The sequence below is a fragment of the Eschrichtius robustus genome, chromosome 12 (genome assembly GCF_028021215.1).
Source record: "Eschrichtius robustus isolate mEscRob2 chromosome 12, mEscRob2.pri, whole genome shotgun sequence".
Taxonomy (NCBI): domain Eukaryota; kingdom Metazoa; phylum Chordata; class Mammalia; order Artiodactyla; family Eschrichtiidae; genus Eschrichtius; species Eschrichtius robustus.
Window position 1 is genome coordinate 6156133 of NC_090835.1, and position 10424 is coordinate 6166556.

The 10424-nt window shown below is 45.0% G+C and overlaps 1 pseudogene; it reads left to right on the forward strand.

The window, feature by feature from the left end:
• Window positions 1-10175, forward strand: part of LOC137773410 (store-operated calcium entry-associated regulatory factor pseudogene) — a 49534-nt pseudogene extending 39359 nt beyond the window's left edge.
• The last annotated feature ends 249 nt before the right edge of the window (window positions 10176-10424 follow it).

Here is a 10424-nt window from a genome sequence, read left to right on the forward strand (position 1 = left end):
TAAAAACGATCAATAAGCACATGAAACAATGCTCAACATTTGGGAAATGCAAATCAAAACCACAATGAGATACCATTCCACATCAATGATGACGACTATAATAAAAGAGGAAAAACCATCAACAGCAAGTGTTGGCAAGGATGTGGGGAACCTGGAACTCTTACACGTTTCTAGTTGGAATGGAAATGGTGCAGCTGCTGTAGAAAACAGAGTGGCAATTCCTCCAAAAGTTAAACACAGAATTACCACAAAACCCAAAGATTTCACTCCTAGGTATATGCCCAAGACAACTGAAAACATATGTTCACAAGAAAACCTTTACACAAATGTTCATAACAGCATTATTCAAAAAAGCCAAAGAGTAGAAACAACCCAAATGTTCAGCAACTGATGAACTGATAAACAAAATGTGGTATATCCATACAAAAGAATATTATTCAGTCATAAAAAGGAATGAAGTACTTACACATGCTCAACATGGATGAACCTTGAAAATATTATGCCAAGTAAAAGAAGCCAGATAGAAAATGTCACTTATTGTATGATTTTATATATATATATATATATATACATACATATATATGTCAGAATACGCAAATTCAGATTCCAAAAGTAGATTAACAGTTGCCAGGAGCTGTGGGGAGAGGGGAATTTGGAATGACTGCTAATGGGTACAGGTTTCCTTTTGGAGGATGAAAATGTTCTGGAATTAAATATTGGGGATAGTTGCACAACCTTGTGAATATACTGAAAACATTGATTGTGTACTTTAAATGTTATATAGTTTAATAAAAACAATTAAAAGAATAGCATGCATACCCAGCACTTGTATTAGGACCCTTTTAGCTGCGGATAACAGAAATACAACCTCCACTAATCTAATCAGAAAGTTCACTGGCTCGTGAAACTTGGAGTCCAGAGGCAGAAGGAGCCTTCCGGATTCACTGATCCAGTAACTGCATGTTGGTTTCATGAGTCCTGACTTCTTAAATCTCTCTGCTCGTAGTCATCAGTGTCAGATTTCCTTCAGGCTGGTAGGAAGATATCTCAAGTTACTCCGGGCAGCACCTCACAAAGCACCATCCAAGGCAAAAAAGAGAGCTCATCTTCTTAAAAGTTTTCTCTTAAGAGGAAACTTCCCCCAAAGCCCCCAGCAGACAGGCCCTCACGGCTCACAGTCAGAATTGGCTCGTGTGCTCATCCTAAGGCAATCACTGCAAACAGGAAGAGGATTACTTTCAGACCACTGAGGTCCAGTCTGGATCTTGGGGTGCAGCAGTTGGCTGGGTGGGGAAGGAGTGGATACCGAACATAGTAAGAATTAGGAAGGAAGGGGAAAATGGATGCTTGATAGGAAGCCAAGAGCTTAATTAAGTTATCTCAACAGAATATGATTGATTCAATTTTTATAAACTTGATTAACCTAATATTAATATATTCAATCAATGAGCTAGAAAGAAGTGCATGGACGATGTGGAATCCAGTATTCTCTACAGAGATTTAAGATGTAATAGTACCAACCAAGGATGCATCATGACCTCCATCCTCACTGCCAGAGAATCTCCTGAGAGGTTCCATCTCCCAATAGCTGGCAATCCCCTAGCAAGAGACCTTAGCTACAGAATAAGAGGAACCCTTTGGAACTACCTACATGTGTCTCAACAGCACAAATGAGTTAATTTCTAATCATTCCTCTCTAAGAAAGGGTGATTTGCAGAATATTTCTCTCCTATTTATAAATGGAAAAATAGTTAACAAAAATAAAAATAAACACATTTTTTAAAAGTAGGCAAGGGACTTCCCTGGTGGTGCAGTGGTTAAGAATCCGCCTGCCAACGCAGGGGACACAGGTTCAAGTCCTGGTCCAGGAAGATCCCACATGCTGAGGAGCAACTAAGCCCATGAGCCACAACTACTGAGCCTGTGCTCTAGAGCCCGTGAGCCACAATTACTGAGCCCACGTGCCACAACTACTGAAGCCCGTGTACCTAGAGCCCATGCTCCGCAACAAGAGAAGCCACCACAATGAGAAGCCTGCGCACCGCAACGAAGAGTAGCCCCTGCTCACTGCAACTAGAGAAAGCCCGCGTGCAGCAACGAAGACCCAACGACCCAACACAGCCAAAAATAAATAAATAAATTTATTTTATAAATAAATAAATAGGCAAAAGACTTGAATAGACGCTTCACAGAATAATATATACCAATGGCCAATGAGCATGTGCAGAAGTGCTTGACTTCATACGTCAACAGGGAAACGCCATTTCTAAAATTAAAAGCACTGAAAAGCCAAATGTTTGTGAGGCTATAAAGCAGCTCAAAATGTCAAACATTGCTGGTGGGAGTGTAGAATGATATGTCCACTTTAGAGAACAGTTTGTTAGTTTCCTGTAAAGTTAGCAATACCACTTCCATGACCCACAAATTTTTCTCCTAGTTATTAATCCCTGGGAAATGAAAACATATGTCCACAGAGTTATTCAAGAATGTTCATAGCAGTCTTATTCTTAATAGCCAAAAAGTAGAAACAACCCAAACGTCCCTCAACAGGACAATGGAGGAATAATTGCAGTGTATTCACACAATGGAATACCACTCAGTAAAAGACAGGAGTCACGACTGCTGCCTGCCCAGCATGGACGAATTTCACAGAAAAGATGTTGAGTGAAAGATGCCAGACCCCCAAAAGTACATACTGTGTGGTTCCATTTATAAGATGTTCAAGAACAGGTACGTCGAATTCATGGCGATAGAAATCAGAACAGTGATTGCCTACAGGGGTTAATCAGAAAGGAACACGAAAAACCTTCTGGAGTGATGGAAATGTTCTATATGCTGAGAAGTGTGTTCATTACACAGGCACACATTTATCCAAATTCACTTACTGGCACACCCACGACTGGTACATTTCAGCGTATGTAAATTTGACTTCAATTAAAAGAATGAAAAAGTTGAGAGCCAGAAGTTGTGACTGGAGGGAGGGTGTCTGGAGCCAAATCGGATGAAGCAGGGATTCAGGGCTCAAGAGTTTGCCTCTGATGTTCTGGGCCCTGGGGACATGCAGGGGTGTGTGGCTCAGCCTTTGCTGCATGTTCTGGGGACATTGTTTCCTGTCACCCTGCTGTGCAGCTTTGGTGGCTGAGTCAACCGAGCTCCTGGTATCTGGGCTTTGCCATTTGCCCCATCCTCCCTGAAACACCTTGGATAGTTTGTCTCTGAGGAGAGGCTCAGGTGGAGGCAGAGCAGCCTCTGGGTCTCCCTGCCTCCGATCCTGAAGCAACCAAGCGTGGGGAGGAGCATCCTGCACAGCCCCTGCTTTCCTGAGCAGAGCTGGACGGAGGCTTCTGAGAAATCTCATTTCAAGTGCCTGCTGCCCACCCAGTCCTGCTCCATGATTTCTCACCGCCCTGCATGGGTGATGACTCAGTGCGGGGGAGGGAAACAGGACCCGCTCTCTGCCCGAGGAAGCCTGGGCTGCAGCTGGGGGAGGAGAAGCTGCCCATCCCTGCCAGGACTTGTGGTTTCCCCTCCTGATCTGTCTGCTGTCCATTCTGTCCAGGCAGGACGAAGGAACAGAAAGGGCTTGAACTTTGGGGACAGACTAAGCTGGGGGGGGGGGCATCCTATTTAAGCCTCAGTTTCCTGTTCTGTAAAATAGGGTGGGGATATCTTAGGAAATTGGGTGATTTATTGAGGAAGAGCACTTAAGAAAAACCTTTAAGGGGTGAGGGAAACAGGATAGGGAAGCGGGGAGCCAAGCGGGGAAGTGGCCACAGATAAGGTCCAGCCTTAGCCTGATCCACTGTGGGCTGTGGGACTGATCATGTCACAAAGTTGTTACCCACTCCAGATGCATCCCCATGTCAGCATTGACTGTGGGGTGCTCTTGAAAGGACACAACCACCTGGTGAGGTTCCTGTCAACAGACGGCAATTCTCTGGAGAAGGGGGGTGGCTGTGAGCTCTTGGCAGCCAACGTGCTGGAGAGTGGGCATGCTGGCCTGGCGACGGAGACCTACTGGTGCTGGGACCCCAACAGCAACTACTCTAGGGGTAAAATACCCGTTGCCCAGGGCTTTTGTGAGTTCACACAATAGGCAGTGAAGAAACAGTAACTATTTCTTAGCTGCGTGAGAAAGTGTACCTAGTAGCATAAATGTGTATGCTCTGCCTACTGCAGATTCAACATTTTTTAGGGATCAGGGCAGAGTGAGAACCCAATATCTATGTATCTAAGCATGAGCGATATAAAGAAACACTAAGCAGATGCGAACTATTGTATATAGAATGGATAAACAACAAGGTCATACTGTATAGCACAGGGAACTATATTCAGTATCCTCTGATAAACCATAATGGAAAAGAATATGAAAAAGAATGTGTGTGTGTGTGTGTGTGTGTGTGTGTATATATATATATATATATATATATATATACACGAATTACTTTGCTGTACAGCAGAAATTAACACAACATTGTAAATCAACTACACTTCAGTACAATATTAAAAAAAAAAAAAAAAAGAAAGAAACACAACAGCCAGAGGTTGGCAGAGCAGCTGTGTCCTGAAGACCCCCTTTTATTCCTGGATCACAGGAAAGTTTGGGGTTCCCAAGGAAGGTAGCTGGAGCAGTGCGGGGGACCCTTTAGGGACCTGGGGCAGTGGCTGCCTACCATCTGGTCTTACTGCCTTGCCACATAATTCTGCCTTCCTTCCACGTACCTGGAAGATCTTCATGCACACCTACCTGAGCCTCTGGTCATCTGTATCAACTCCTCCCCTTAACATTTCTCTATTTTGTGCTTCTAAGAACTTGAGAATTGACCACTAGGTACCATCACCTGGTCCATCCAACCCAAGACTCTGCTTTTGATGGGGCTTTCCAGAAACAGTGAGTTGGAAATGTTCCTGGGATGTCCACATTTCCTCTAATAATGTACGTCATGGGAGGAAAGAACACTGACTTTAGAGTCAGACACACGTGGGTTTCAATCCAGCTCTGCCATTTGATGGCTGTGTGCTCTTGATCAAGTTGCTTTACCTCTCTGAGCCTCGGATTCTCCCTCTGTAAAAATGTATAAATTAATGTGCTTGCTCAGAACGGTGATTAGGAAGATTAAGAGCCTCATCACGTGAGGTGTTCAGCACATAGTAAGCCCTTGATAAATATTGACTCTTTTGCCCCTTGTCTCCTCTGGAATGATGTTATGTGTTCGGTCCTGTCACCCCTGGGGGAGCAGCTTTCCTAGGTTAATCACCTGCACTAGGGGGTCTGGCTTGTTTAGCCTAATGAACTTCTTTACCCTCTGGGAAGAGGCCCTCATCCTGTCGGTTTCTGGCCCCAGTTCCAGGAACTGCCCCACAAAGCCTCAATTATTTCCTCTCGGCTGTTTCTTGCATCTCCCAGAAGACTATCTCTTTTACGAGCATCCTCTTTGTTCCCTCATCCAGCCGCCCTTTCCTTGTAAAGATCGTTTGGCCAAGGTGGTGCCTTTGCCAGTAAGCTGTGTCTTTTGTTTGGAATCCTGGTAAGATGGTATGGAGCCCTAGTGGAATTTGCCATCACAGATGAGGACTTGAAAGGGGCCAGTGGTCGGGTGCCTGAGCACCTGTTTCCTCCCTGTATTAGAGGTGCCTCTGCAGGCGAGGAGGGACTTCTAGGTCTAAAATGTCAGGGCACAGACAGCAATATCCCAGCCTGACCTTGGGGTAGCTAACAACTAAAATGTGTCTTTTGACACAGTCTGGGGGTTCAGAGAAAGTGGGAGAGAGGCCCAAGCATGGAGGGGCCCTGCCCTGAGTTCTGGGACTATCACATGCAGGGGGAGGGGATCTGGGTTCAAGTTCTGACATGGCCACTTCCCAGCTATGTGATGTAGGGCATTTTATTGAACCACTTTGTGCCTCAGTTTCTACTCCTATAAAATGGGTATGATAATGACAGTGAGCATTTTCCCCCGACACTGGGTTTTTAACTCCTTTACACATGTGCATCATCACCTCTACAATAGCACCTGCTCTCCCTGGGGAAAAGCCCCTGCACACCCAGGCCCTGTGTTGGGAAAGATTGGCCTTAACCTCCAGGCTTCAAGTTGGGCATGTATTTCAGCCCTAGCCTATGAGCACATTCCACCCTCACACCCTCCTTGATAGTTCAGATATGGATGCTAGACCCCTGGGGGCTCAATGAGACTCCAGGGCTTCTGTTGGAAGTTGAAAAACGGAGGGTCTCTTCCCCAGGGATTTCAGAGAGATCAGGGTTTCTGCTCGGAGCTGCTCATGGTCATTTTGCCTCCACAAAAGGAGAACATGATTGAGAAAGAAGCCAACACAAAGCCAGGAGATGAAGAGACAAAGGTTCTTCTTTTTTTTAAAGCATTTTTTAAAATTAATTAATTTATTTATTTATTTTTGGCTGTGTTGGGTCTTCATTGCTGCACACGGGCTTTCTCTAGGTGCGGAGAGCGGGGGCTACTCTTCGTTGTGGTGCACAGGCTTCTCATTGTGGTGCTTCCCTTGTTGCGGAGCACGGGCTTTAGGCACGCGGGCTTCCGTAGTTGTGGTACATGGGCTCAGTAGTTGTGGCTTGCGGGCTCTAGAGCACAGGCTCAGTAGTTGTGGTGCACGGGCTCAGCTGCTCTGCGGCATATGAGATCTTCCCAGACCAGGGCTTGAACCCATGTCCCTTGCATTGGCAGGTGGATTCTTAACCACCGCGCCATCAGGGAAGTCCTGAGACAAAGGTTCTTGATAACATCCAGTGAACGCCTGGATCCAGCTGGGCCTGAAGATCAACCTCAGGGTTTTTAATCACTGTTTTTTGCTAAAGCCAGTTTATGCTGGGTTTTCTGTCCCTTGCAACTGCAGAGTCCTTCAGCCGTATTGTATATACAATAGTATTGTACATCCCTCTCTGGTTGTTTGGAGAATTAAGGGAGACAAGCCATGTGAGGCTCTTAGCACAGGGCCTGGCATGCAGTAGGCACTTAATAAATGCCCCTTTCTCCCAGGGCTTCAGTTTTCTCATCTGTCAGATGGGTGCATTAAACTATATCCTATCACTTGTTAGTGGAGGTGGAGACCCTGAAGGAGAAGTCTGGGCAGTTCTTTTAAAGTAACAATGAAGCACTGTGGTAGGAAGAGCAATGGTCCCACACAATGTCCACATCCTAAACCCTGTACCTGAGAGTAAGTTATGTTATGTGGCAAAAGGGCTTTTGTAGATGTGACTTAATTAAGGATTTTGAGATGAAGAGATTCTTCTAGATTATCTGGGTGGGTCCAACCTAATCACATGAGTTCTTAAAAGAACGTAAGAATTAGGTCAGGGAGATGCAACATTGCTGACCTTGAAGATAGAGGAAAGGGGCCTTGAAGCAACGAATGTGGGCAGCCTCTAGAAGCTGGAAAATGTAAGGGGATGAACTCCCACTACATCCTCCAGGAAAACATGCAGCCCTGCCAACACACTGATTTTAGTCCAGGGAGAATGGTGTCAGACTCCTAACCTCCAGAACTGTCAGATAATCCATTTGTGTTGTTTTTAGCCACTGAGTTTATGGTAATTTGTGTTAAAAAAGAGATAAGAGGCCCAAAATGGAGTCACTTATACTAAGTTCCATGTCACCAAACTGAGACTTACTACCTTATTTAATTATAATTTCAGACTCTCCCAGGAATAGAATCTTAAACCAGTCAGGAATGACCCGGTCAGCACTACTGAACCTGCCTGATAGAAGCCTGTGCCCCCGCTAAAGGAAGGTGACCTTGCATATCCAATTGTTTTGTGCTAGTATACTTCCTTGTCCTGCTCCCTTCATAAAAGCCTTTCATTTTGTGCAGCTCCTCAGAGCCCCTTTCTGTCTGCTGGATGGGATACTACCTGGTTCATGAATCACTGAATAAAGGCAATAAGATCTTTAAAGTTTACTCAGGCGAATTTTGTTTTTTAATTTTGTAGCAGCAATGGGATCTGGAGGAAACTCCCAACAACTTTGGGGGCAACAAGAAACACAGGCAGCGGTACCCACAAATGCTTTTAGTTCTCTGCCTTTCTTGCCATTTCCAAGGGTTCTCCTTGGTTCACAGCTATGTTCCCTTTGCATTGAGCCACTGATGTAATTGGCTTTCTAGCCCAGGGCAGGTCAGCTTGAGTTAGCAGACAGTTCTACTAGAATCCAAGTCCCAAGCTCTTGGCCCAGTCCCTGGTTCCACTTTGGGACATGCTGGTGGTTTAGTCCGCAGTGCCCCATTTGACTGGAATCCCAGTCCACAGTCCCCATTTGTTGGGGATGTGCTGGTTCAGTCCTTTCCCAAGTTCTATACCGGAATTGCTGGTGGTGCACACAAGGCCTTCTGTTGGCCAGTCCACAGTAACAGCTCTTTGGTTACTGCTGGTGTGTTAACACGCACAGGAGGGAAAGGCTATTTCTAATGGGAACCTCAGAAGCCAAAAGCTGCAACACTGGTGGACGTGGATTGAGTACTTCAAAGCTGTTAGAGCACTCACCACCTAACTCCAAGACTCACCACCTAACTCCAAGACTCCTGTGTTAAAATACGTTGATCACAGAATAGGTTAGATTAACACTAGGTCACTCAACATCCTCAAGAAAATTTCCGTGCAGCGAGATACACTGTAAAACACCACACAATCCCCAACCCAGTGGCACACGCTTCTTAGGTATTAATTTGGCTCCAAGAGACCCAAGGCTTAGCTGAAGAAATGGGATCCTGAAATTCCCAAGAACCGAGCACACCTTCTGGCACACCCGCTTGTTTATGTTTAAGAACTGTGGTCCCAGGAGCTGTGGATATCCACAAAAATGGCAGAATCTTACCAAGACAACCTAGAATTATAATGGCCTTTATGAGGAATGTTCCAAGACAAGATCAATTAAGAAATGCACTTTAAAACAAGGGCTCCCAAATCAAACAAGCAGAATAGGTTACCTAATTTAGTTGTCATGCAGAAGCCTCCAGAGGGCTTCAAAACCACAAAATAGTTTCATTAAAAGAGTCATTGCCAAAAGCTAATGAAAAATTAAAGATATAAGATGCACATAAAATAAGAGACTATGACATAACTCATGCCACTCCCCTCCATCCCTCTTTATTTGCTGTCTTCACCAAGCACCCTGGCCAAGGCTGGTGGGCTGGAAGTGGCCAGACGCTGCCCTCTCCTCTTCTGCTGACCGTGGGCCCTGCCCAGGGCTGGAACGACTTAGACAGAATATTCACTTCTGCTGACCGTGGGCCCTGCCCAGGGCTGGAACGACTTAAGACAGAATATTGTTGTGGGATGTAAAAGCTCTTACCCTCCACTAGGACCACTATACCACTTTTCGTGGGTTGGCTCCAATCCCACAGTGAAATGTATTGGAGGCATAGCTGGATGGGATGCTTATACCCCCAAATTCATACAGTGTCAGAACAAAGGGTGGGATGGTTATGATGTACAGTGGGAATGTAAGACTGATTTAGAATCTATCAAGTACAAATTTGGAAAAACTGCCAGGCTGTAAAAGCTATGAATCCTCTGAAGGTATATACTAAGAGGCTCCTATAGCTTGGAGTATAACTTAGATCACATGGAACTTGGCCTGAAGAAATTGAGAGAGTCTAGGGAAAACCATGGCTTTAACTCTTTCTCTGATTATTATAATAAGTTGTACTCCCCAGATTCATGTGGCATCAGTGGAGTGATTTCCATCGTGGTGCTACTTGCTATTGACTTTGGAGTTTATATATTGTTCCTTAGCGATGGCCAAGATTCTCCTCTACCATATTCTGAGTATACTCCACATTCCCATCATTATCAGAGATTCACCAACTCAGCAGGTGCCACTCCTGTGGGCTTTAAGGCTGAGTTCACAGGTCAACATGGTGCAACCTCTGGTTTTGGCAGTGCTTGCGTGGACAGCAAGGAAATGAACATTCAGGACCAGGGTTCTGGACTGGCTTGGGAACTGGAGGAATATTAGAATATTTGGCAGCAATAGAGCAGCAACACCCTTCTCAGACTCATGGTACCACCCATCTCACCCTCCCTCATACTCCAGCACGTGGAAGAGCCCTGCTTACCACTTCTTGGAGGCACAGGTAGCTCTTTGGCATGTTCAAGCTCAGAGACCAGACCCAGAACAGCAGCAGGATATGGTGGTACTAGAAGATGATAAAGTAAAAAGTTGAAGTCAAACACTGGTTGCAAAATTTCTGATTTTTCATCACATTCTTTTTAAAGCAGTGCTACCTGCTAACAACTGGGGAAAGGGAATATACAAAAGTTCTGTGGTGTTTTGTTCTGTATAGATTTTTGTATTATTTGAGGCTAAGAAGTGATATATGACAAAATGCTTATGTAGAGAATTATATGTTTGTGTAACATGCAGATGTATATTACAGTTTTTGAAAGTGATGATTAC